Source organism: Balaenoptera acutorostrata, chromosome 6 (genome assembly GCF_949987535.1).
Source record: "Balaenoptera acutorostrata chromosome 6, mBalAcu1.1, whole genome shotgun sequence".
NCBI classification, from domain to species: Eukaryota; Metazoa; Chordata; class Mammalia; order Artiodactyla; family Balaenopteridae; genus Balaenoptera; species Balaenoptera acutorostrata.
In genome coordinates this window covers 48,256,230-48,283,781 of record NC_080069.1, presented here as the reverse complement: position 1 = coordinate 48,283,781, position 27,552 = coordinate 48,256,230, and the positions used below count along the sequence as shown (strand labels likewise).

The window sequence follows — 27,552 nt, the reverse complement described above, 5'->3', positions numbered from 1 at the left end:
GATATGTCTCTTCAGGCAAGGGGAAAAAAAGCAAAAATAAACAAGTGGGACTATATCAAACTAAAAAGTTTTTGCATCATGAAGGAAACTATCAACAAAATGAAAAGACCACCTCCCGAGTGGCAGAAGATATGGTGCAAGAAATATATCTGATAAGGATTAATAACCAAAATATACAAAGGACTCATACAACCCCACAATAAAAACATGAACAACTGGATAAAAAATGAGCAGAGGAACTGAATGGACATTTTCCCAAAGACATACAGGTGGTAAACAGGCACATGAAAAAATGTTCAACATCACTCATCAACAGGGAAATGCAAATCAAAATGATAATGAGATATCACCTCACACCTGTCAGAATGGCTATTATCAAAAAAGACAGCAAATAACAAGTGTTGGCAAGGATGTGGAGAAAAGTCAATCTGAGTGCACTGTTAGTGAAAATGTAAACTGGTGCAACCACTATGGAAAACAGTGTGGAGATTACACAAGAACTTAAAAATAGAACTACCATATGATCCAGCAATTCTACTCCTGGGTATTTGTCTAGAGAAAACAAAACCACTAATTCAAAAAGATACATGCATACCAATGTTCATAGCATCATTATTTACAATAGCAAAGATATGTAATCAACCTAAGTGTCCAATTACAGACAAATGGATAAAGAAGATGTGATATATATACAATGGAATATTACTCAGCCATAAAAAGGATGAAATCTCACCATTTGCAACATTGATGGACCTACAGGGTATTATGCTAAGTGATATAAGTCAGACAGAGAAAGAAAAGTACTGTATGATTTCACTTATATGCGGAATCTAAAAACCAAAACAAATGAACGAACATAACAAAACAGAAACAAAGTTATTGATACAGAGAACAAACAGTTGGTTACCAGAGTATAGGTGGTGGGGGGAGGAGGGAAGTAGGTGAGGGTGATTAAGAGATACAAACTTCCAGTTGCAAAATAAATTAATCATGGGTATGAAATGCACAGTGTGGGGAATACAGTCAGTAACCAAGTAATACCTTTGTGGTGACATATCATAACTAGACTTATCATGGTGATCATTTTGAAATGTATAGAAAACAAAAACTATGTTGTATAATAGGAACTAACACAGTGCTGTAGGTCAATCATACTTCAAAGACAAACAAACATACAAACAAAATCATAGAAAAAGAGATGAGATTTGTGGTTACCAGAAGGGGGGGAATGGGAGGAAGGGGGATTGGATGAAGTCATTCAAAATGTACTATAAACTTCCAGTTATAAAATATTTTTCTCTTTTAATTTATGTTCATTACTTTTTTCAACTGGCTACTAAGTTGTTACGACATAAATATTATAAAGTTCTTTGGGCGTAACTATTTGGTAAATGGAATTGTTAAATATTACTTTTGGCCTATTACTGAGCCACTAAGGGCATCATGAATCTAGAAAGTTTGGAAACTTTAGCAAATCTCATTAACTAGTACACATTAGCCTGCTAGAAGGCAAGAAGGATCTCTTCAAGTATAGAGTAACCACAGCAGCCTAGTATCAAACTATCAGGCTTAGATCAAGTAGCGATTATAATTGAACTTGATCATGATTAATTATAAGGTGTTGAGATGTTCAAGTTTAATTTCTCTCAAATTCCATCACAAAACTGGGTCATTATGAAGGATTCTTTTCTAAAGGAGACAAAGCTTGAATGGAGTCCTAGGTTGCAATGAACTCACATCTGAGTTTTGTACAATATTCTTTCACCAAAGCAAAGCCCTCTAGACTCTCATTGTTAAAATAAAACCACTAATATGGCATATACACATGAATTTCTGAACATGATTCATTAAGTACAAAGTATTAAGTATAAAGTTTGAATGTTTCTGTGACTCTTGAGACTTTGCCAATTGCTCAATGGTGACAGTGGGGAAGAATTAGTTACAATGAATGTTTCCTAAACAAAAATAGCAAATGCCCCCATAATAATCATGACAATAATCACAATTAAATATTATAATTATTTGATAAAGAAAAAGACTGATAGATGATAGCTATTTTAGACAAAGAAAATTATCATTAAATAACTTGGATAAGTAACGGCATCTTCCTCAGATTTCTGATTTATCAGAGTTACTTTTGTAGATGTAAAATATGAACTTCATATTGTTTTCTAAGGGCAAACTGATATTTCAGGATATACCATATTAACCTACAGTTATATTTAAAGAATGAACATTCCTATGAGGCATTTTATAAAATACAAAACTTAGTAATTTAATTCAGCAAAAATATTAAACTTATTACAGGCTTTATTAGGTATTAAAAATATTCCTAATTGCTACCATTAAAGTCCCTTTCAATTTGGGAGACAATGACTAGATAGGCACATTATTATAGGTTCTCTGGTAAGTCATTTGAGTCAAAGATGTAGTTCAACCTTCTTGGCATACATATTGGTAATTAAAATCCATAAGGGTAAGTGAACTTCAGAACCAGCCATACACACATCCATCCATCTACCCATTCATCCATCCATCCAATATTTACTTAGAGTCTACTCTGTGCCAGACACTGAGTTGTTCATTGAAGACAAGGTCCCTTCTGTCATTGAACTTTAAGTCAAATGCATGAATTTCTTGGTTAGATGTTAGAATAAGCTAGGTTACTAGGTTTGGAAAATCTCAGTCTCCAGATCCCACTCTTGGATTAATTAAAACAGAATCTGTAGAGTGCCACCCAGGCATCAATATTGTTTTGTTAAAGGTGTGCAGTAATTCCAATGTGCATCCAAGGTTGAGAAGCACTCGAGTGGGAAGACAAATACTGACCGAGTAATTACAAATGTCCTGAGTGCTGAAGGTTACAACTGAGAAGTGTGAAGTCTTCTGCCCAGCTCAAGGATTTTTCCACTATATGTTGTTCCTCTCTTGAGGTAGCTAAACATTATTATTTATATAAATATCCCATTTAAAGGATTTGGATGCAAAGTATGACACTGATTCTCAACATACTGGAATACGGTATTCTCAAATGCATAAGTATTTTTCAAGCCTCTAGGTAAATAAATCATAGGATTACCGGTATAGTGACTATAAGCCAAGACTGTAATCTGAAAAAGAAATCTTTCCACGAAAATGCAAATATTACATGTTGTTCACATCCTAAGAGTTCTGATTCAAATTGTTAAGATGCATCATGTTTTTTCAAATATATAGGCTTTGTTTTTCACTGCATATGTACCAATAGGCTTAGGAAATACAAGGATGTCCCATGTTGATGTTCATTATCATGAATTTTGTTTTATTTTATGGCCAATATGCAGATAAGTTTAGCTTATTACTTAAGAAATATAAAGCAAATATGACATAAGCCCATAAACATTTCACAATACTCCCTATGGCTATAAAATTACATATCCAAATGATTGTGTATTGGCTTTAGAAATTCTAAAACTTCAGAAACCTAAATGCAGTTTTCCTTTTAAATTCTTTCAAGTCATAAATGCAGACATTTTCAAACAGTAGCATTTACAATGGAATGTCAAAACTCCTGCTTAAAACAAACAGGGTGCAATGAGTTTTTAAAACAATACTTTGCAAACTATTTTTTGTCACTTTAAATATCCTAAACCCCCAGAATATAATAAAATGACACGATACAAAATTATCCCTTTGTTTGACCAAATAGCAAATGAATTATAAAAGTAGGTTTCTTATAGCTATTTTTAAAATATTTGTCCTGCTACATATAAATTCATATTGAAAACTCTCTTTTAATACATCTTCACATCTGTCATCTCCTGATGTACAATAAATTTGATACAAGGTATATTGTTGTCAGCAGCTAAAAGCAGCAAAATAGAATCTAATGATACCATGTAAAAAATGAAATGCCAACTGAAACACGAGCAGCTTCCTGGTTTGTGTTGTTGAATTTGTACCGTGAACAGGAGCCATTGGAATGTAGCAGCTCTGACCATGATTTAAGTCACACCCTAAAAGAAACGTGCTCACTTAGCAATGGTGCCAACAGACTTACCCAAGAAATGCTGAAGCCACCTCTAATAGAAAGAGAAACTCATTCTAACTTTAGCCTAGAGGACGCTGATCTTTTAAACACATCAGTCTAATGGATAGACATCTACAATTCTACTTGCCTGTCTTTATACTTCATCTATTATTTTCTTATTGTTCAGGATGCATTACAAAACTCAAACCTCAAATGTATCTGTGTATGTGTGTATGTATATGGGTGTGTGTTGTTTTGGAAAAATTACCTTTTCCAAAATAACATTTGGCCCCTAAGGTAAACTACTAAATATTCTCTTCCTAAATGTACTAGACACCAGATGAAACATACATCTATTTCCACTTCTGAAGTAACAAAAGGTTTCTTGAGGAGAATAAGCGAAGATGGGTCTGAAAAATTATATATGGACCCTTTCTCCCCCCATGGATGGATGGAGGTCCCTAGAGAGCTCTGTATACTCCTCTGGAACTTGGTTCTGCATGTTGATCAGCCAGCTCCAGGAGGGTTCTCAGTGAAGGATCGAAACCGTAGGCTAAGAAAGACTGGTTTTGTGTAGTTTCAGCATGTAATACTCACACTGTACTCTTTGAGGAACATGGCCTGCATAAAGGCATGTGTATGTGTGCATGAAGAGAAAACATCTATTACCAGAGCTTTAATGTATTGCCACAAGCCTGAGTACCATTATGCAACACAAATGTGCAAGAAAATCTTTACTGGTCAGGTGAACTTGGCCTGGGAGAGAGTGATAAATATGAACTGAGAGATTACGTGATAGAAAGCAGATCTGCAGGAAATTGCAATGGTGTTTCGAGTGTTTAGTTAGATGTTTAATCACTTCTAGTGTCTGTAAAGAGCTATTGATTTAGCCGTAGATGATGGAATTATCTCTGAAAGAAAGCAAACAATCATAAACCCCTCATCCTTGTAGTGGTTAAAGTATGTTAACTGTAATACATCTGTCACAAAGATATTTGTTTCTGGCTATTATAAACTAAATATGCCTCCAAGTGGTCCAATGATACTACAGATTTATGGGTTAAAACAAATTACTGAATATCATACTTGTTTCTCTAGTTCCCATTAGAGTTCATTTCTCAATCATTTCTCTTTAGCTCCTCTGAAAGACACAGCCTCCCAGGTCTTTAGACCCAGACCCAAGGCACATTACGAACACTTGCTACATATGCACTCAGTCCATACCACTCACTGATGAGATATGATGCTTCTTTTGCAGCTATACAAACTGTTCATGAGAAAGTTGAATAAGTTGAATAAGTCACTCAGCTAGTTGTTGGCAGCAAAGACAAAATCCCAGGTCTGTTTTATCATAAAATTGATGCTTTTATGTACTACACTATGCAATTGTTTCTTTGTGGAAAATAATTTTAGGCTAGACAAGAACTTCCACGTTCAAAAGCAAAATGCTTGAGTTGTAAGACAATTTGGAAATCATTTAATCAAATGGCCTCTCACTAGAGTTATCTCTTGTACCACATCCTAAGTAATAATCACCCAGTCTCTGCCTGAATAACCCCAGTGACAGGTAGTCATTACTCCACTGTTTGTCAGTTTTGTTTTTTGTTTTTTGGTGGGACACACTATGTCCGTTTATTACAAAACAATATTTCCAACAACAACAAACCCTCCATATTTCCAAATGTGACCTACAAACTCACTGCAATAATGGTCAATGAGCCAACATATAATTTGGTTATTAAAAAAGCAATTTTTTATAATTGATTTAGTAATACAGAGATACAAGAATAGCTTAGGACCATGGAGACTTTTAACAAATGGCTGGAGTGTTTCCCCAACCAGATTTTAAACTACAACATTTTGGGCTATGTGACAAAATTAAAAAAACAAAACAAAACAACAATCTGATTATATATAATACTAGTATGTACTTAGAGACAGCTCTAATTATCAGAAAGCTCATTCTTCTATTGAGCTGAAATATTTCTCCCAGAAGCTCTTACTACTGGATCCTATTTCTAACCTCCGGAGAAACAATGGATGAGTTTACTTTCTCTTCCACTGAGTGATAACATTATTTCTTGGAACAAAAATATGGAAGGAGGGGATAAAGACTGCTCCAAGAATTTTAAAAGTGCTAACTTTGAAGACAAATTGTTAATTAATTTTTAAAATATCCATATCTAGGCTCCTATGTGGTTAATTTCCCTTAGTGGTTAAAACAGACGAAGTCTATTAAGCCTTCTAATGTATAGCTCTTTCAAGCTTGCAAAGTGAGTTGAACTTACTTATCCTACAGGCTTTAAATTAATAGTCTGTAAAATGGGGACAATTGCAAAATACAGTCTTTTACTGGTTAAACCTCTAGAAGTCTTTCAGCTACATAAGTAAAGCAAAAAAAAAAAAATCAATAAATCAATATTTTACTTTGAGGGACAGCTACTCCTTGGTCTTCTCAAAGATATAATTTCATTACATGGTATATGCTGTGATGAATTTAGAAGAACAAATATTAAGTGTTAGAAGCACTATGGAAACATGTATCACAGACATGCTGGTTTTGGCATATAACAAATATTCACCCCCAAATAGAATCCTAAATGTGTTGTGTTTTAAAAGTGAGACATCTCTTTTATTATTAACTATTATAACCATTTAATATAAGCAAGAATTGGGGTGCAGATAATCATATAGCAACATTTTCATTTTAGATAATTATATTTTTTACTGTGAACAAATGAACTGCATAAATGTAGTAGATGATACTTCAATCAATAATGAAGTATCATTTGTCTTGTATTTTACAGCATCACTCACAGACAGGTTCAGTGCTAGTTATAATTTCAAGTAATGTTTTTAAAAAGATGTCGAGTAGAAAAGAGTGGGGAACAAGGATGGGGAACAAGGATGGGGAGCAAGTGGAGCAAGGATTCTCTAAACTTTGTGCACGATTTTTTCACTAATTGTTCCCAGCATCCATTAGGGAGTCAATTCATATTAGCTATATCAATTAAATTAATTATTTATATCAAGTAAATAAATTAAGAAATTAAAGTATATTGTCTATGAATTCCTTGGACACAAAAGAGTAACTTACTTAAAGCCTTTAACATTTGGGGGTATTTTTATTCATGTTTTAAAATCTCAACTAATTTCATAAAAAGGATATCTTCAGAGTAATTCATTTCTCTCTCCAAAAAAAGGGTTAGGATTAGGATTAGGGTTAGAGATGAAGACTAAATGAATTACTCTGAATGTATCCTTTTTATGAAAGGAGACTAGACTGTTAAAACTACATCAAAACCATTTTCTTCTTTTTTAGCTTGAAAAACAGAATAGTAATAACTATAATAGTAAAAGTTATTGAGCTCTTACTTTGTGCCAGGCACTATTTTTAATTGATTTGCATTAATTAACTCATTTAATCCCCACAACAACACTGTGTGGAAGGTATTATTATTATCTCCAGTTTTAGATGAAAAAAAACTGAGACATATGAAGTTAAATTACTTTTCCAGGGTCACTACTAGGAAGTGAATTCCAATCCAGGCAGCCTGGTCCCCAGGTTCACCTCAGCCACAAAGCAATATCTCTTGTCATATATGACAGTACCTAACGCATAGTAGATTCTAAATCATTAGTTTTTAACTGCTCAGTCAGGAGTGGAAATAATAGTTCACCAGATACTGTGGCAGCATGTGATGAAATGTAACCAAGCCCTATTCCATGGGTTTCGGGAGGCGAGCATTGTAGCAAGGCAGCTCAGAATTCAAAGATGCACCTTGAAGTTTTTTACTCGGACAAAGGAGAGAGCTAAGGGGGCCCACAACACCTGCATCAAGTTCATGGGCCACAGGCAGAAAATGTAACATCTTTGTGCTTTAGTTTTCTCATTTATAACATGAGGAAGATGCTGACGAATGTGGTGGAGGTGGTGATGCCCGTGCCATTGGGCTGATGTGAAGACGACATGCCTGGCACAAAAGTACACCCTCCATAGGTCTTAGGTATTATTGTCATTACGACAGCCCAGCTTCTTTAGGTGACTCTCTTCTTAGTACACAACTGCTCAAGGCTAAGAAGTTTTTTTATCCATTCAAAAAAGAGGTTATTTGGGCTGATTTGCCTGTCTTGTAAAGACTGAATTCAATGCTGCAAAAGGGGAATCTGCGTGATCTGTTCATTTTCATTAGCTGTTGTCAAGGCTTGCTAATTCCAGATTGTTCTGTGACACTAGGCAGAGAGAGAGGAGAATTGCAGAATGCAAATTTTCATATGCTAGATGCCCTTGAAAATCAGCAATTCTGTTGGCTGTATCCTCTACCTAACCCAAAACTTTACTTCCAAAAGCAGGGACTGAGGGAGGCCATCTCCCACACCTCTGCACAATGCTTGGTTTGAATAGGGGGCAAGCAAACTGCTCTCTGCCAGGCAAGGTGGGGGTGAACTGGGGAACAAGTCCCCCAGATTCTCACAGTTCTGAAAGCCAGTCACAGCTGCCTCATTCTTTCATCTCAGCCCTCACAAGGATGCACACAGCAAATACATTCTGGGCATAAGTTGCCCACAGGAAACTAGACTCTCTCCAAGGGATACCTCCTTCCATATAGCATAATTTCTGGATCAAATTAACATCAACCCTCATGATTACCAAATGCAAAACAAACAAACTGAAAACACATCGATCCCAGAGTAACACCCTCTCCCCTAGACCCACTCACGCCTGCCCTAACCCTGGCTCTGAGATTCCAAAAATATATGAAACAATTCATTTTCTAACTATACTCCCTGTACAATCAGAAATACATTTTTTGCATGATGCTCTTTTCATCTCAATCACTTCCCTTTGGGTGACAGAATGCAAACAGATTTATGGAGCATGCTGCAAAATTAATATCTAAAAGAGAAATAATACATAGTTGCTTTTTTCCCCACGTCCCTTTAGGATCTACAGGAGAAAAGGCACGATGCGTTCACAATGCATATAGTTATAAAATGAAGATATTGAGACACTGAGCCTTTTCGGCAAAGGCTGACGGTAACGCACAATGCTTGTTTAGCCTAACTGCTTGACTTCGCAGGCACACTTCCCTCTTAGAATCAATGCTCTGTATGGTGATGACCTTTCAAAACTGGCCCACAAGCATTGGTTCACTCTAGGAGCTGAGGCAGTGAGGTACATGAGTGCAGACACCTAGGTATAAATTCTGCTTCTGTCATTTGCTACTCATGTGGATTGAGGTTAATTATTTAATTTCTCTCAGCTTCAGGAAGATCATCTATAAAGCACACATACTAAAATTTTTCTCCTAGCGTTCTAGAAGAGATTGTAGCTGTAACCTACTTAGCACAAAATTTAGCACATGATATGAGCTCACAAAATGGTGATCAATAATGTAACTACTAAATAGTGCATAAAATTTATGATTTTAACTATACCTAGCTACTAAGTAGGGCAATGTTTTTTGTTAAAATGGGAAAACATGAATTTCAAGGTTCACTTTCATATGTTAGAGCATCACTCCTTTAACCTGGCAACAAGGGAAAGGCTTTATCATTTATGATAACCCTAGACTTTGGTTTCAGTAGAGGTAGTTGGGGAATAGAAGAGTAGGGGGTACACCAAGTAGCAAGTAACTCTGCAAAGTACTATCTTCCCTGTGTAGTGTGCTTTGTAGTTTACAAAGCTTGCTACACAAACTGGTTGCCCACCTCCACTGACTTTCTAGGATCATTGTTTTTTTAAAAAAAAATCAAATGAAGCTGCTCCAAAACCTCTTTCTACATGATCTGAGAAGTCTAGTGCCTTCCAGGTTTTTGAGGGTATTAGAGATGCACATATTCTCCCGTCCTTCCCTCTATATTTCCTATTCCCTCACACAATCTCACCCATGAATGCTGTTTGCTTGCAGTTTTTCTTCTCCCCCTCGCCCACCATGCTGGCCACTACTTCACATTCCTCATTCCTAAGTATGATTTCCAAACACAATCAGAATATATAGGGATAAGCTAGTGGGGTGTTGGAGGTAGAGATATAGGATGGCACAAAACCAACCAGATTTAAATATTAGACACCTTAGTTTAAACTTCTTTTTCCTATGGGCAATGTGCTATGGTTTTTTCTATCCTGTCTTACCCTATCCTATTCTGTCCTATCCTACCCTATCCTGTTCTGTCCTATCCTATCCATTCCATTCCATTCCAGTCAGAATGGCTATCATCAAAAAGACCACAAATAACCAATGTTGGTGAGGATGTGGAGAAAAGGGACCCCTAATACACTGTTGGTGGGAATGTAAATTGGGGCAGTCACTGTGGAAAACAGTATGGCGGTTTCTCAAAAAACTAAAAATAGAACTACCATATGACCCAGCAATTGTATTCCTGGGCATATATCTGAAAAAATTGAAAACACTAATTTGAAAAGATACACGTTCCCCGCCCCCGCAATGTTCATAGCAGCATTATTTACAATTGCCAAGATATAGAAGCAACTTAAGTGTCCATCAACAGATGAATGGATACATAAGACGTGGTATGTGTACACACACATACACACACACACACACACAATGGAATACTACTCAGCTATCAAAAATAATGAAAATTTGCCATTTGTAGCAATGTGTATGGACTTGGAGGGCATTATGCTAAGTGAAATAAGACAGAGAAAGACAAATACTGTATGATATCACTTGTATATGGAATCTAAAAAATACAACAAACTAGTAAATACAAGAAAAAAGAAGCAGACTCACAGATATCGAGAACAAACTAGTGGTTATCAGTGGGGAGACTGGGGGGAGGGGCAATATAGGGGTGGAGGCCTGGGAGGTACAAACTACTGGATGTAAATAGGCTCAAGGGTGTATTGTACAATATGGGGAATAGAGCCAATATTTTGTGATGACTGTAAATGGAAAGTAACATTTAAAAATTATACAATTTTTTAAAAAAATGGTGGATCCACCACCAAACTGATTTCACAGTCTCCTTACGATTCATGACCCATGATCTAACACACTATTCTAGATCTCCTATATCTGTTCTACCTGGAGCAGAGGTCACAGCTTAGGGGCTTGATTTTCAAACCAAAAAGCTATCTGCCTCTGCAGTTATTTTGCTCCTTTCCTAGACTGTGAAACTAGATGGTTATTTAATCATTTAATAGATTTTTTTTCCCATTGCACATATTATTTCATTTATTTTTATAGTAACTTTATGAGTCAGGTAGAACAGACATTTATAGATTTCCATATCTTATAAAGATGAAGAAACTGAATCTTAGATTGAGTGATTTTTTCAAAGGTCACACATATAGTGATTAGGTCTGCTTTAGAAGCCAGACTCATGTCCATCTCTTCCCTATTTGCTTCTCCAAGAGCAATAGAGTATCACCTACATCTCAATTTCCTGGGTGAATAGTATTTGTTAAAAAATACAGATTTCTGGCTCCACTTTGTACAGATGCAGAATGTCTGGAGCTGGGCATGGGAATATGCAATATTCAAAAGGTCCCCAGGGAACCGGTACAGATCAAAGTAAGTGGATAGTCTTGCTACAGAGAGGGAGAGAGAGAGAGAGAGTGAGAGAGGGCACTTCTGGGGGCTTGAGTAAGGATTTTTTTGTTTTGTTTCAAAAGGATTTGAGGGAACACAGAAGTCAAATACAACTGAACATAGTACAAATTAAAATAAACCAAGAACAAAGACTGAGTAACAGAAGAACCCGAATAGAAAAACCAATCCTTTAAGAAAAGGCACTTGGCTTTGAATTGGACTCTACTCTTTTAGCAGCTAAGATAAATTAAAAGTGATCTGAAAAGTTTTTTTTTTTTTTTAATTAGGACAATATTACTTTGGTTCTAATTCTCGCAGATCTGAGCAAAAGAAAAGATGTCTGTTGCATTTCATTTTCTAAGTCAGAACTCAAGGGAAGTGCTTAACCATATGGTCAAAGTTCAAAGGAAGTCTACAAGTTGGAAGCTACATCCACATCTCTTCCCCTATCCCAGTGTAATCATAATTATAGTAGTAATACCAACCGAGTATCTGCTGCACATCAAGCATGATAAACGGATTATCTTATTTACGATTCACAAAAGTCTTAGGATGCATTCTCCATTTTATGGACAAAGAAACTCAAGTTTAGAGATTTTAAGCAACTCATCCAAAGATGAGCACAGTAAGTAAAAATACTGGGATTCAATCCTAGATAGTTCATCTCCAGAGTTTATATTCTGCTGAATCCCAGAAAAATGATAAGTGAAATAACCATGAGACATAAGCAATAGTCCTTTGAGAAGAGAACTGAAGCAAAGATGAGAAAATCGAGAAAAGAAATGGTGTGTGAGTAAACCAGAAAACCAGGCTGAATCAGCCATCGTTTAAAAGGAAGGGTCAGTGCACAGCCCCTGTGCTGGGATGTAATTTGATTTGAGCCAATCCAGGACATGAGGACATGTCTTCCAAGTCCTGGATTATCTCTGGCTCTCAATAACAAGCCTTCAGGTAATACTCACACTAACAGAGGTTTGAGTTTCTTTAGAAATATGAAGAAACTCAGTACAACCAGTTATAAAAAGTAGAACACAAGGGATTTATTATTATTTGTCCCCTGATAGGATCACAAATTAATCACCCCCACCAATCTGGGAATTCACTAACATTAGCTAGTTAGACAAGGCTACATGGATATGCTCACTTGAAAAAAATCTTTATTTCAGACAAACTGTACATTAAGAACAATTCTACTATTGTCTTCATGATCAATTTCTGAGACTTCTATATTCATTAGATAACTTTGAGGTTGACAATTACTTTTGCGTAGATTTAAGCAGAACATTTTAAAATATTTAATTATATGATAATGAGCATGTGATTGGAATATATTAGGCAATTCTATACATGCTGTATCTATATATCTATATCTATATCTACATCCATACCTACATCTTGAAGGCTAGGGGGTTTTTGCACCCTTTTTTAACTCAGCTTCTTATCCTGTAAAGAAATTGAACTCCTGGATTTGGCTCCCAAGCCTAAATCCTGAAAATATGTCCAACATTATATGATGTGTTTGAGTTTCTTTGGTATAAACTGGAAAACTCTTCTACAGATATTAATGCCTTATATATAAGATAATTTTTACCTACAATAATGTTTTATACTATACACACTGATATTTTGTTACCTTCATATTATTCACATTAGACAAAGATATAAAATGATGTATTCTTTGCAAAGCACTTAGCACAATGCTCAGCACTTAGTAAGTGCTGAGAAATGTTTCTCTCCTTTCTTCCTTTCTAAACCCAGACCCTTCTCTATTGTATAATCTGCGCCTGTCTCTTTGCTTTGCGCTTCTTTTCTAGCTCATATTCACACTACGTTTCCAGCACTGCCTTTATCCCCAAATAGGAGATGGTTTTGTAATTGCCTTTTTGTTATAGAAAGCTCAAAAGAGGAAATATTTGTTGTAATTATGTTCATTAGGTACAAAAATGTATTTTCTGTATTTGCTCATGGTCACATTCACCAGGAGAAATATCACCCACTTCACTTCTCTTCTATCTTAAAATAGTAGTAATTCTAAGCTCCGTGAGAGACCGAAATATAAAGTGAACTGTAGAATGGAGGCTCCCTCTGACTCTTTGAGATGCTCTACATGATTAGATGTTATAGTCTATTTTATGAGAGCAAAGGATGTATGGTCAATGATTAAGTGGAAATAATTTTTCATTCTTTTGTGCAAGAGTTTGGTTTTGTAAAGATACTGTCTCTCTGTTCTGAGAACCATCTACTGCTGTTTGCTTCATTTTTCCTCTAGATTGTTTTCAAACTGGGATACAAGGTAAGATGAATACCACAGTCAAAATGCCGCCATGCTGCTGAAGCTGCCGTCAAGCACTTTTGGTGGTCCTCAGGAAACAGCGTCACTTTGTTCTGTGTTTAATGTCTAAGACGGGGACTCAGCCGAGGCACCTGCCATTTTACACAACTCTCTAATCTTCCTCTTTATTAGCTGTCTGGCAACATCATCACACTGGCAGCATGGTTTAAATCTTGTTCACTCTTGTAATATAAAAAGACAAGAGAATGTCCCCGAAGATACAAACTTAATCTCTTGTACTGTAGACAGGTTTTTTTTCAATGTAATTTTCCTAGAAACAAAAATTCTTTTATATTTCCTCAGGGAAAAACAACCGTCTCTTTGCCTTCTAAGTAAATATTTTGCATTACAATTGTCCAGATGTTCAAGATGCTTACTGAAGCTTTCTCTGTTAGCAGCTAATTCTCTAGATCAGTTGTTTAAAAAGGCACACATTATAGTATATATTCTCATTCATTTACTTATTTATTTCATTCATTCAAATAACATCTATCGAATTCTTGCTACGAATCACACACTATGCTAGGTACTGTGAATACCAAAAAGAAAAAGGATGCTTTTATTTGGGAAGACAAGTAGGGAAGGTAAACTTACAAAAACATAAATTGTAACACAACATGTTAAGTGCTGTGATGTAAGTATGAGCCAAATGTCCTGGGAACACACGGACATTCCTGTCTAAGTTTGAATAGGAAAGTATGAGAAGATTTCACAGAGGAGGAAAAGATATTTGAGTTCCACTAGTCAGTGTGTGCCAGGGAGGAGATAAGCAGGAAGGGCATTCTTAATAGAGAGAGAATGTGAAGAGCTTAGTGTGGCTGGAACAAAGGTAGCTTGGTAGGAGAAGAATAGGACAGAAGATTGAATGCCACTTGGATCAGAATGTGAAAATTAATTGGAATTAATTAACTGGAATGAATTGCCTAGGAATGAGATGGCCAACAGAAATATGGCTCAAAGCTAAGAGCTGGATCTGGACCGCAGAGGTGGTCCCTATCTTCAAACAGGCTTCATAGTGAAACAAGAAGGACCATTACTAGAAGGCAAATCTGCAACATCCTATGATACACGATGCTAGAGCCACAGTGCTATCCTAAAAAGGGCTTCCGGCTGGCCTGGGTGAGGGTTGATGCAGAGGTAGGAGGGGAGGAGAAGGAGGGTAATTGAAGGAACTTGGGAGAAAGCTAAGCTGGGGAGGGCAGGGAGATGAGGCCACAGGAAGTGAAGAGTAGTTTGGGGTAGGGTTTTTTCACCTGTGTGGGAGTTTAATCTTCCCTTTCAGAGTTAAAGAATCAGAACAAGAGCTAAGAGCAAAGTTCCCATCAGTCAGGAGTATTTTCTGTTTTTCCCTCCTCTTCAGCCTATGGGAAATGCACCTAGTTTGAGACTGACCCAGAAGCCTGAGAGACAAAAGGAAGAGAGAAAAGAAGGGTATGCCCAGGCAGAGGATATATACAAATCAGGGTTTGCTTGTGTGATGAGGAAAGCATAGATTCCATAGTAAAAATGAGCCCCGAGTCAGTCCTTTTCCAAGAGAGCTGCACTGCTTTCAAATGAGATGTTAGAAGCTCTCCCTTGAAGTTCATGCGGGTCTTTGAACTTTTTCCCACTGTTAAATCTGGGGTCAAATTTGGCTGAGATTGCTGCAAATCTGCTTTTTATATTTTTCTTTCTGCTTAAAGCAGTCAAAGCCTGTTGCCTTCTCTTGTAATCTCTGCAGCCACTGCACTAATAATAATTACAGACTGCTTCCCTGGTGGTCTCTGCATTTCTGGAGTAGACACAGGACATAGCATCATCAGGTCTGTAGGAAAGAAGAACCTGGAACGTTACCTGGTTGACCCTTCAATTTTAGCATTTCCTCTATATTTCACCCCTATTACATGATCTTCAGGCTATGCTGGAAAGACTACCATGGGGGAACTTACAAGTTACCTGTGCTTTGGGACAGCATGTTTTATAGTAACCTTCCTCCTTACAATGAGCTGGATATGCTTCCTTGCGCCTTCTGGCTTCTTATATTATCACTTGGCACCACAGCTTAATCACATCTCTCTTCCACCTGAGACTCCTTCAGATATTTGAAAACAAAAAAGCTAACACACTTCGCAGCTCCTTCAAGAGCGAAATGGAAATGGATGTTGGAGGACTCATTGCTTTTTGTCACATGTTAAACAGGGATCATTCACTTGACTAAGCTCCTTTATGAAGAAAATAAAAATAAAAATCAATAAATAAGCAAACAAACCAGGAAAAAATAACAAGAAAAGAGAAAAATTTCCCAAGGTCTTCCCAAGGTGAGACCAGGATTTAAAGCTAGAGTAAATTACACAATTGCTAATATTAAAAAGTACATTTAAATTTAGCAATGCTATAACAATAGTAATACCCTAATAATGCCTCATCACCGAATTCAACTATAAGTGAATCCATTTCTCTGTCCACTATGCATACTGCCTTGGCCTAACTGCTACTAATAGCGTAATTTTGAGCCCATCACCATCCTCATTACCGTACATGTATATAAGTGTACACATACTGTATATGCATATATGTATATTAATATACAGAATATATATGGCTGGGACAAGATTTACTAACATGTGAGTACCCTTAGCATTTCCACAATCTGCCTTGTTTTTAGTTTCTCTCATTGAAAAATCTGGACAATGTGTCAAGATAAAATCAGAATGATGAGAGAGACAGAGGGAAGGTTTTAGGCAGAGAGACTAGGTTTAACTACATAATAAAATGTTGGAAAAGGGGAAAGCGATATACACAACAAAACTGCAAGAACTGGGGCATAAGGGAAGTTTAATGTTTTGACATGTGAGAAGATTCGAAATATTGCATGGTGTAAATAAATGGAGAGATGGAGAAAGGGAATTATGGAAAGGGTTTCTGTGAGTTATAAATCTGATTACCTTAAATGATCTATGAAAGAGTCAAGTGAATATTAGAATTCTCTTTAATTAATAATCATTATCTAATCTGTGCTTTTTGAATGACACCCTATTTAGAAGCAGAGCAAAATAGGTTTTTTATAGCCTTCTAAATTTGTGGTACTCAAATCCAAACACAACACTCCCAGTGTGAAAATATTAAAGAGCTCTGACATGGAAATAAGACCTACATCCTATTTTCAGATACACAGGAAAGACAAAGGGAAATTAGATTTAGAATCTGTAATAAAAAGGAAATTAGTTTTTTTTTTTATTTGTAACCTTTCTCCTGTATTTAAAAAAATGAGTCCATTCATTCTAATATTTAGCCTCTGGACTCTGCTTGCTATCTGCTCAAATATATATTCACATTTTCAATAGGCTTTCTCTGTCCTCAACATTCCCTCAAATGGTTCAGCATGTAAATCATTAAGCCCAAGTAAACCCAGCTAAATGGAATGGATTAGGGTCTATCCATTGCTCTAATCCTGTAGCAGAGTTGGAAAAAAAAAAAAAAAAAAACCTCAAAACAACCCTAAACCCAAAACAAAACACAGTCATATTTGTTTGCTTTCTGGTCACCTTCGTGGGGGAGGGTCTTCTACAAATAATGTAAATGGAACTCACTGAAGAAGACAGGGAGGGGTTCAGTGCTCTTGACAAGGCTTAGAATCAAAATAAACTGTACAATATTTCCTTATTTATAACCTTATAAATATGGTAAAAATACAAAGAAATCAAAGCCATGAGCTCCACCCTTATGGAATTCTTGATATAGTCAGGGGAGTAAGACCCTTTGAGAAGGACTTAACAATGGAAGGTGAATGACAATGTCAGGCAACAGGATGGTACAGAACGCAGTGTTTCAGAAATAGTTTCCATCCCAAACAAGACCTTCTTATCTTATTCATCAAGCAGTCTGGGGTGGTCCATGGTAAGGAATGAGTAAAGCAATGTGATTGTGGTCCTTATTTGGACACTAGTCATTCTATGACTTAGGACAGTTTGCTTAACTTCTGTGAGCCTGAATTTCATTATTTGAAGAAAAAAAAAAAGCTAAAATGAATATTAGTTAAAGTATTTTTCAGATCTACAAGTCTGTAATTGTGATTTCCTTTCACCAGAAGGGTATGAGTAGACCTGCAGTGGATAGCACAAGCCATTAGAAACATCTACAGTGTATATAAGTGGCAAAGTACCCATTGGATAATGTAGGAAAAGACTGGGTGTCATAGGTAGGTTCAGTGAAATATGTAAGTATTTGCTGGAGGTGGGTCTGGAGCCATCAAGATTATTTTCTTTTAATTTCTTATTAACCATTGTACTTTTCACTGGATTAGAGATAATTGTTTTACCATTTACTGTGGAGTCAGTCTGGAGACCATAATTACATGTCAACCCAGTGATGTTTCAGACCCTTATGGGTAAGAACACTCGCTATTGCAGAGCTGCACTATACCCCTTCATCCAGGTGTGTTTATAAATTAGGTTTTGGGTCCTGCTAACTCAGAGGCCAGATTAAGAAATTTTAGTACTCTCCTGCTTTACTTGGATTATGAAATACCTGGCGATTTCTATGACACTGAATTAGAAGTGCCATTTTTCCCCATTGGATCAGACGGGGCTCTTTCCCTATAAAAAGTCGAAGTTTAACATGTTTACATACTTGCCAGAGCATGTGTCAAAATAAATCCAAGGGCTTGGGTGGGAAGCTGGCAAATCTCCCTTCCTCCCCTTCCTTATGCCCCCAGTCTAGTGGACTCTGAAGTGTCTGATGCCTCACCCAGAGAGGCTGAACAAAGTAGGATCTTTTCACTCAGACCCCTTTGCCTTTGGGCTCACCACAAGCTCCAGCACCAAGAGGCTGCTGTTGGATGGCCTTTGCATATTGGCGACCTGGTCTGGGGTCACTGACCAGTCTCAACAGAGGGAGGGATGGCTTTCCTCTTCTACTCTACCGTACACGGACGATACATACACAAAACACTCTGCAGATCTCACCAAGAGGAAGGGGCGCTAGTTGCATCCCTTTATATTGCTCTTCTGCTCTGCCCTGCAGATTTCCTACCACTTTTATTGCCATGGAAGAATGACTGCCAACCTTTCCTGTAGGTTTCCTCTCTCTCACCAATCTGCAGCAACCTCCCCTCCATCTGTCAAGCCTCACATCACCATGAGCGAAGGCACTCTCTGCACACAAAGGCACAGACAATGCCAGTTTCCATCTGAGCAAGATTTGGAAGTTGGCACCAAACCTCTCCTTCCAGTGACTTCCTCCTTGCTACTACTGATTCCCTTCTCCTCCCCCTCAGCAATCACTCAAATTGCTGACTTCCCTCACCTTAGTGATATTTATCAAAATCTTATATTTAGAAAAAAAGTAGATGCAGTTTGCTACAAGAAGATGGCATAATTTGATAGACAACCCCAGGTTATTTATACTTTCACATGCAACAAAATGTGACCATATACTGAATACATCTCTGATGGTGAAAATGAAAGATCACGTCCCTGAGAGAAGTTTATTTCAGAGAAGTGAAGCTGTTGCCTGCCCCTAATAATAACACTTTACAATAACAGTAATAATAGCGAAGTAGTAATAATGGCAACTACCATTTACTGCGTTCTTACAACATGCCAACGTGATTTGTAAATACATCATCTCATTTATTCCCCAACAACCTTATGAAGCAAGTCGTCTCATTTCTTTCATTTTACAACTGAAGAAACCAGGGATTAGAGATGTTAACAAGCTGGCCCAACACACAAATGGGTAAACAGGATTCAAACTCAGGCACTCTGATTTTAGAGCCCAACTTCTCAACCACTACTCACTGCCTCCCATTATGTATTATAATTACATAGATTGATGGCTGAGATAACTTAGACTGCTTTAGATTAAATGAATCAAATTAGATTGGCAGATAGTCACTACAGTCCCTTCCCAATTATGACAGTTATGTTTCTGAAAACCTCTCTGGTAGCACAATTTTCTGTTGAGGACCTCAAGACTTTATTTTTAAAAAATGCTTTATGGGAAATCAATGTTAGTAAGGAAAATGAGAAAGTCTTTTTTTAAGTAAGTGTAATAATGCTCATTAAAATAAAACAATAAAACAGTCCCCCAAATTAAAACAATATTTATCCATCTTATGTTAGTATGAGTACTCTGCTATTAATTTCCATTTACTAACCATGCTCAGCAGAAAATTTTCAATCTTTGCTTCCCATGAAGTTTGCTTCAATCTACCACTGCCATTCTTACAAAGAGCCATTTCATGTGTGTCTGGAATGCTTTGCTTGTTTAAAATGTATAGTGGTAACATGCTTGTTCTTGGTCAGAAAGCCTTAAGATTGCTTAAAAGGTATAGGGAAAGAAGACCTACAACTAGAATTTTGAGAAAAGGTAACTGATATTATAGATTACAATATATTGATTACTACTAAACTATGCGATAATAATCTATATAGAGTAATACATCTCACACAATAGTAAAAGACATTATATAGTTTACTATTATGTAGAGAGGAGTCATTTTCTCATTGTCACACTAATGGTTTCCTCTTCGCCTCAATTATTTTGGAGTAGACATATCTAAGCATATATTAGTTGAGCAATGTGGTGGAAACACAGCTCATTCGTCAGATACAGCAAGTTAAATTGAAGACCTGTGACAATAGGTGAAGGTTTTTTGTCAGAGATATCAAGAAGCATTGGAAAAATGTGTGGGATTGGGAATACGGCAAAGGTCAGCCAAACAAAGTATGAAGAGAGGAAAATCAGGTGACAGGGTCTTGCACATTTTATGTATGTAATAAGTATTCACTGAAAATATATATGAATCGTGGATGGATGGAATGATGAACGGATGAAGTGGAAAAATACTGAATATTTACAATTTCACAGTTTTGTCAAGTATTGAATCAGATATTATATTTGATTGCTATATTGCATTTTGTAACAATCTATGTTGTATTTTTCCATCCATGAGTGAGGAAAATAAAAGCATAATGTCCTCTAATCGCTCTCTGTGAAAAGCTAAGGACATATTTTGCTCTGCTTTTTTCATACTCTGTTTCATATTAACGAGAGGTTTTAAAACATCATGAAAAGTACCAACCTTGAAAGCTGCATTCTGTTTTGCTCATCTCACCTACAAAAATAAAAAAGACAGGAAAAAAAAAAGGAAATTTAAGTGAAAGCCAATTAAGGCAACAGCAGTAAAAAGAGCATTTAAAAAAAAACTTTTACCTTTTCCCCTTGACAAAGGAGATACATTTAACTGTGAAGAGAGAAATACTCTGATAAAACTTTTTCTCCTCTTAAACTGTTTTTAAAATATTTTGTGCTTTTTCTATTTTGTGAGTTTGCTTTTTTAAAAATTTCTTGGGGGCACAGCAATTATGAATACAATGAGGAAAGATACAGGGAGGATGTTTAATAAAAATGATAAAACTAAATTAGATATAAGGAAAAAACACAGGCAGAACTTAATCAACCCTTGGAAATTCGCCATCATGATAAGATTGTTCGATAAATTCAGACAACAGTATTTTAAGAGACTATTACAATGTATTCTCAGGTTCTGAATTTTTACTCTTGAATGCTGATTAGAACACAGGCTCTTGCTTCTTCTCTCTCCTCACTCCCCCCCTATAATCTGTTCTCCCTTATGGACCAAGTGATTATTGTGTTGTTTATAATAACTGTTCTACATTCCTTATGGAAATTGTAATTATGATGCTGAATATTCAAACTGCAAGCCACTTTTCTCAGGGAAATTGTAATTATGATAATGCAGTATTTACCCAACCAATGTTTTCTAGTCATTGTTCTCTTTGAGGAATGAGGAGGTGAGAGAAAAACACTGAAATAAAATATCCTGTTGGGATCTCAGATATGTATTCTGGTAATTAATATTTTTATCACAATTTTATAAGGTTCAGAAATATTGAGGAATTTACCTAATATGACACAGCTAGTAAATCAAGAACACCCCAAAATAAACACAAAATTATACTATTTAGAAAAAGAAACAAAATTCCAGGCCAGTCACTGAAAAATCGAGTTATGTGAGCCCCTAGGTAGATGGGAAGTGGATCTCTACTAACTCTTCTTATCTATCTGCCTTATTTCCACTTTGCCAGATCTCTACAACCAGTGCCCCAAACAAAGATGGGAGGCCTATCCTTTCTTCCTTAGGAATTCAGCAGTGATTGTTTAGGATTTTTTCAATATTAACAAGCAATGATTGAGGACCTACCATGTACAGTACTTTATAGATATTTTTTTATATCCCATAACACTCCAAGACAAGTATTTTTACTTCAATTTTACAAATAAGGAAAACGATTTACACCTGAAGTGATTAATTTGCCCACATTTTCCATGTTGCTCTCTGTTCTTTTAACTTGCAAAATTGATTAGTCAATCAAAAAGAAATGAAGATTAAACAGAACCTCAGAAATTAAGGGCAAACAAAACAGGAAATTATAAAGGAAGAATAATACATATATAAATTAGTCATTTTTTTAGTAGACTACATTCTAGTCACTGGCTTACCACCATCTTATGCAGCTTGAATACTTCCAGGATCTAGTCTTGGTCCTACTCTCAGCTTTACTATGCTTCTCACCCCTGCCCAAGAAGTTCCATTCTCCTCCTATATTTCTTTTTTATGCCTTAGAATAACCTTCCCTTCGTTCTTTCAGTAGAGCGCATCTATTTCATACAGGCCACATAATATCAATATATATTTCTGTTTCTCCACACATGGAAAGGCTGATGAGCTGCCCACCCAGATAGTAACAGAGATCAATGCTGAGCCTCAATTAAAGCACAATCCTCGGGGAGACCAACCAGCCACTTGATGGAAAGCTGATTATGACATTGGACCTCTTCCACCTCAGGAGTAGTGATTCATTTTGACTAGAACTAAAACCAATTCTAAATAAGGGTTTGCTTATCTGCCTGTAGGGCCTTGTTCAGCACCATGGTCCAAGGACCTAGAGAGTATCTGATCCATCAGTACATGATACTGCAAAATATTACCTTAGACCGAAATACTTTGGATGTCAGCAATAGATATATAATCATGGGATCCACTCATCCCGATACATACTGCATGAGCCAGAAGCTGCTGACCTGACAGACACATGGAACAGAGTTTGGAGGTGTGGCTGAAGCACCAGCTTGGAGATGCCATACTGCAACGACGGGTGCCATTTAAAGGATGTGGGAAACACACTAAATCAATGATCATTCCTTGGTACTGCATCCCTAATAGATAGAATCCATAGTCTAGAGACCAAGGGGAGGAAGCAGAAGTGGTCGAAATTGGCATCCCTCCCAGTGCCCTAAGTGGGGAATTTGTGCTTTCTGTCCCACAAATTTAGGCTCTGTGAATCCAGACATCCTGGTTTTCAGAGGAAGGATGCTTCCATGAGAGGACACAGTAGGGGTCTCATTGAACTTTAGGATACACCTTACATCCAATCACGTTGGGTTCCTTGTGCCAGGAGACTAGCAGAAAGGAGAGGAGTCATCATACTATCAGGGAAAACTGATGATCAGGAGGAGGGGCTGTCGGACAACGAGGGCAGGGAAGAATTTCTAGTATCCAGGTGATTTATAGGGAATTTCTTGGAATTTCCTTGTTTTTGATAATAAATAGACAAGTGAAGTAGCCATGGCCTAAGAAGGGAATGGTGAGGAGGGGTTCAGACCCCTTAGTAATGGCCTGTTCCACCCCCAAGGTAAGCCATGTAGATCAGTAGAGGTGCTGGCTAAGGATGAGGGAATTCTAAGACGTGTGGGAGAAGAGAGAAAACAATAGGAGGACCATAGGTATCAGCTGTGGCCTTGAGACTAGCTGCACGGGCAGGGGCTGTAGTTCTCACCTTCCTCTTGGAGGCTCTGCCAGAAAAGGTGACTCACTAGAATCCTGAAGAAGCTGTTCCAAGATGCAATAAACTTATTACATGAAGCATGAAGAGCCAAGCGTCACAGGAATGGACATGGTAGATGCTGCAGGACATTACCCAGATCCTCCTTCAGGACAAGGCCCTCATCCCCCAGCTGCCTGAAGTGTTGGCTCCTGGTGGCTCACAGCTGACTCCTTCTCTGGGAATTTTCCTCCTTCCACCAGAGGTAACTGCTTTACCTGAGATAATCCACCTTCTCACAGGCAGCTCACATCTAATGACTGATCAATAGATGGGTACAAAGACCAGGCCCCCTTTTCTCTATTCGGGACACCTATAACAATACTGATCCCAAGCACACTCCTCAACAAACTTCCTGCATCAAAAGCTCCATCTCAGAGTCTGTTTGTCAAGAAAAGTGACATAAAGCAAGAATCTAAAATTCAGAAGCCATGGAGATGAGAACTGAACACAGATATGACTGGCTGTAAAGTCCATATCCTATTCATTATATCTTCCCATCTCCCATAAAGAACAGTTTACTCTAATTTTCAACATAATTTTGTCTAGACAGTAAACACAGTTGATAATGATATGTTTAAGCCTGTAAGTCAGAAAGCATTCTTCAGTGTTACACAATAGCTATAATTATACTGCCATTGGAACATTAAACTAATATATTTATACCCCTTGAATTCCAGACTGATATAAATTAGTAGATACAGACATATATATACATATTTACTAATTTATAATATTATATTAAAATATATATGCCCATATATATGCATATATGTGTGTATATATATTCTATAAAATATAAGTCAATGGGGCTTCCCTGGTGGCGCAGTGGTTGAGAATCTGCCTGCCAATGCAGGGGACACGGGTTCGAGCCCTGGTCTGGGAAGATCCCACATGCCACGGAGCAACTGGGCCCGTGAGCCACAATTACTGAGCCTGCGCGTCTGGAGCCTGTGCTCCGCAACAAGAGAGGCCGCGATAGTGAGAGGCCCGCACACCGCGATGAAGAGTGGTCCCCACTTGCCGCAACTAGAGAAAGCCCTCGCACAGAAACGAAGACTCAACACAGCCATAAATAAATAAATAAATAAATAAATAAAAGAACGTGAATTTCTTATATATATATATATATATATATATATATATATATATATATATATATATATATAAGTCAAGACTAATTTGGTTAGTTTGACCAAAATTCCTAATTATGCTAGCCTATTTTCAAAGAACAGTATACTTTTAATCATGTCATTTTCTAGGAAAAAAATTCAAAACAGCTCTGTTTCAGAAAACTTAAAGGATTAGTTACAGAACAAAGGCTTACATTTTCTACCATAAATGTAAGGATTTTATCAGGCATGAAATGTAGTCAGAACAATTTACGGTCCAGTAAAATATTACTTCAGGCAAGCTTTACAATCAGAATGCAGAAGTTACTTAATTCTATGTAATTTTGAGAGAATGCAGTTAGGACTTTACAACCAGCGAATGGTTCAACTCAGTGGTCATCATCTCTCTGTAGTCTCTTGTCTGGAAATCGTTATGTCTCTTGAAACTGTTCCTGAAGAAATTCCACATCACTTATTCTTAATTCTGGGTGACATCATTACACTCTTCTATTTAAACATACGTGGCCTGATTGGTTTACTCATGTTATTCTACAGCAATACTGCATTAAGTGCTTAGTGTGAGAAATAAACACAAGACAAAATCAGATAAACTGAGACAAGAAAATTCCAAGAAACGTACCTAACCTGCCACAGTGAGGCAGGAAATAGTTGCTCTACCTTGAGGAAGAGTCTCTGGTGCCTGGCATAGTAACCAGCATGTGGGAAACAACTGATAAATATCTTGGCATGAGTAAATGAGTACATGCGTGGAAAGATAAAATGAGCGAGAGAAGTGGATGGGACAAAGATCACAATTAACTGAGTGATGAACTAAAGGTAACACAATGCATTTGATGAGGATCATTACAGGTGTTTTATTATTTATAAACTAGTCCTTAATATCATTTTTTTAAATATAATAAGAAAGCAATATAATAAAAAATATGAGATTCTGTACTCAGTCCCCACCCCCACTCCTACTTAATGTAGAATGGTTTAGATAACACTACTTAATATAGAAAGGTTTAGATAAGAGTATAGAGCTGCAGTATGAGTTCTGAATCCACAGGCAATGTGGTGTGTCTCCGCCATACACTAATACCATGGCAAGCTTTATTATTACACCTGTTGCATAGAGAGGAAGGTAGGGAATGAGCCTGAATTACTTTCCCATTGTCATTTCAATATGGAGTATTGCTTTTGGTTTTGGATAGCAGATTATATGAGCTCCACAAACAAATGGAACACAATATGGGCGAAGGCTAAGTTAGGGAAGAAAATCAAAATAATATAGGAAATGGCTGAAAGAATTGAACATGATCAGAGGAAGCATGCGAGTTGTTTTGCAACATCTGAATAAGCATCATAAAATTTTAGCTAGAGATATCTTAAGTATTGATAACATGAGGAAGAACACTAAAAAACTGTCAAGATGGCTTGTGCCTTAAGACAAAAGTTAGCAAATTACAGGCTGCCAAATCTGGCCACCAAGTCTATGCTCTTTATATACACATTGTTGATGTCTGTTTTACGGCTACAGTAGCAGAGTTAAGTAGTTGTGACAGAGACCCCACAGCCCACCAAGCCACATGTATTTACTACATGACCACTTACAGAAAAAGTCTGCTGACACCTGCCTCAAGAGATAGTCATTCATTCATTTATTCATTCATTTAGAAAATACGTTTCAAGCAAATATAATGTTTCTAAAATGTACCGGACACTGACAATATACAGGTAGGACACAGTCTTAGCCCTGGTACCAATTTCCCTGTCACCAGACAGAAATTAGGTGACCATTAACAAAGCATATTTTGGAAGGGAGCAAATCATGAAACAAATTATTGGACTCAATGACTTCAAAGGTTTCTTTCAACCGTAAGATTCTTTAAAAAAGGAATCCTCTTGGAGGAAAAGGCCTTGAAAAACTGGTAAATGGAAACAGATGAAGAAATAGGGGGTTGAGGTTATGGAGAAGAGTCAAGATGAGTGATTAGAGAATAAAGACCAGTCAAGTTGGATAAGTATATGGGGTAGGAGTGAGGAAGTACAGAGGGGAAATCTGAACAGACTAAAAACACTATATTGTGACGGGTATTCTATGTCAGACTTAAAATTTTTTAGCTTATTTCAGACAACAGGAAGCTATGAAGTCTTTTTGAAAAGGGGTAGTATAAACAAAGTGAAATTCTGGGAAGATCAATTTGACAGAGATATGTAGGATGGATTGGAGATGAAAGATAGGAGAGCAGTACAGGCTCAAAATAAGCACGAAACACTAAGAATTGGATGGGAAGAGAGAAGCAGGAGTGAATGTGTGTTTCGCATGAATGAGGCATGTTGACTCCACAGCAACTCAGGCTCATGAGAAAAAATAGGGAGCGGGGGCTAGGTGTGACTAGGGTTCTGCCCCTGGATGTGTATTATTTCTTTCGCAGAGCCAGAGGCTTCCTCTATACATGGCCCAAAGGAACATGGTAAACTCCATCTGATTTTAGTCAATATCCAAGAAAGCCCAGCATTGGTGGGTAGAAAATGATGTCGTTTAGAACAGGATCACTGACAGTAATGATGACTATATAGAATGGTGTTTGGACTTTCAGAGAGGAGGCCATCAACTTTTTGGGGGCCTAGTTAATGAACAACTGAGAAG

The 27,552-nt window shown here is 37.1% G+C and overlaps 1 protein-coding gene across 1 annotated transcript in view; it reads right to left on the bottom strand.

Annotated features, from left to right (window-relative positions):
• The window catches only part of LINGO2 (leucine rich repeat and Ig domain containing 2), a 1,241,515-nt gene that overhangs the window by 404,768 nt on the left and 809,195 nt on the right, over positions 1-27,552 (bottom strand). The window contains exon 5 of the mRNA XM_057549420.1: positions 20,964-20,996. The gene's annotated coding sequence lies outside the window, so the exon portion shown is untranslated. The remainder of the gene's footprint in view (positions 1-20,963; positions 20,997-27,552) is intronic.